General features: G+C 33.1%; 1 pseudogene; it reads right to left on the bottom strand.

Annotated features, from left to right (window-relative positions):
* Positions 1-1,089: 1,089 nt before the first annotated feature.
* Positions 1,090-1,219, bottom strand: LOC112923586 (U4 spliceosomal RNA; annotated as a pseudogene).
* Positions 1,220-1,880: the final 661 nt, after the last annotated feature.

Genomic DNA, 1,880 nt, shown 5'->3' with positions numbered 1-1,880 from the left:
AATAATTTAGGCAGGTTGTAGGGTTTGAAGAAGCGAGGTCTTCTGTCATTCTAGAATGAATTTAAAAAAGGATGAATGTGATGAAAATACTGCAGAACAAGGGAATGGAACCATCAGCATCTTTTAAAAATCTGAATAAAAATAGACTTCTGAATGTGACTTATTCCAGGTCCAGAAAAAAAATTATTGAAGAATGCTAAATAGTTTGGCAAGAGATAGAAAGGCTGCCTGTAACAAAAGCAGAAAATCTTAAGAAGACAGTGATTTGAAATAAACAGATGCTAGGTAAGATTAAAAAGTAGACTAGATAAGAGAAAGGAGGTAAGAAACTAAAGATCTAATACTAGATTATAATTCACAGTGCAGATATCAAGATAGAAATGAGACTCCCGAAAGTCAAATCAGTAACGTTGGAGGACAACCTTTTTCCTTTCTAGGAGGCAGAGGAAAATAAAGTGTATGAAAATGATGAGAAGGAAGATGCTATGGGATAGGGAACAGGGAGAGAACCTGGGATTTTGCATATTCCTGAGGAAAATGCCAAAAAAAAATTATAAGCAATACTCAAAAATATATTTGAAGAAAATATATGATCTGATTGAAAATATATGGAGCCTGAATGATGACATGTCTAGGAAAAAATTGTAAGAGAGGGCAGCCCCGGTGGCGGAGCGGTTTAGGGCCGCCTGCAGCCCAGGGCGTGATCCTGGAGACCCTGGATCGAGTCCCACATCAGGCTCTCTGCATGGAGCCTGCTTCTCCCTCTGCCTGTGACTCTGTCTCAATCTCTGTCTCTGTGTCTCTACGAATAAATAAATAAAATCTTTAAAAAAAAATTGTAAGAGAAACAGACTAGACAAATTGAAGCAAGTTATTTGGAAATAATAATGACAAAATAATGACAAGTACTCAGGTAGAGAGAATAAAAATTTTACTTTGAAGAGTACATACATCAGAGTAACTGCAAACTTTTCCCTCCAGTGGAGGGACTTACAGATGTTTCATTTAAAATGCTGTGATTTAGAATTTCATTACAAACCAAATTGATTTTTACTTGGGAGGATACTAGAAATATGTTTTCAAATATCCTACTAGTATATTCAAAGAATACCTGAAGATGTAAAGAAGTCAAAACAGAAATACATAGTTTAAGAGATTTTGGCAATAATCGCGCCTCGGATAAACCTCATTGGCTACAATACTGCCACTGCACCAAGCTTAGTTTAAGAGATTTTGAAGTGTGTTGAAAACAATTAAGTCTAAATGAGTACTGTATATTTAGTTGCAAATCAAAGTTATATCACAAATATTTTTGAAAGAATATGCCTTATTAAAATAATAATTAAAAAATAATTTGCCATAGTGCCTTCAGGACTATTATGAATAGAATCTGTGGACAGTCTTTGTTGAAAAGACACACAGAAAGAAAACAGAAAAAACAAAATGTTAAATGTTAAATCACATGTATTCATGATATGATATTGAGTGTAAGAAGCAGGGCACAAATCTAGATGTACACTATGAACACAACTTCAGTTAAAAATTACATACACACCTATATACCCAAATACTTAAAAGGTGAAATTATAGATTGTTTTTAGTTTCAGCATAGCTTTATGTATATTTTTCCACAATGAACTTGTATTACTTTTATATCAGGAAAAAAGAAAAAAACTGTTTAAAGAAATTAATAAGAAAGAATATTAAGGAATTGACTATGGTAAAGAAACACCATCTCCAGTCTTGTTTTAGCTTTTCAGTCTCAGACAATAGCAAGAGGACTACCTTATATTTTACATTTTACCCTTTATTGAAGTGTGTTTGAAACACAGGGTGCATTTATTAGTGGTTGATTTCTTAGTTACAAATCTTTAAAAATT

The sequence above is a fragment of the Vulpes vulpes genome, chromosome 13, assembly GCF_048418805.1.
Source record: "Vulpes vulpes isolate BD-2025 chromosome 13, VulVul3, whole genome shotgun sequence".
Taxonomy (NCBI): domain Eukaryota; kingdom Metazoa; phylum Chordata; class Mammalia; order Carnivora; family Canidae; genus Vulpes; species Vulpes vulpes.
This window is presented reverse-complemented; position numbering and strand designations above follow the sequence as displayed.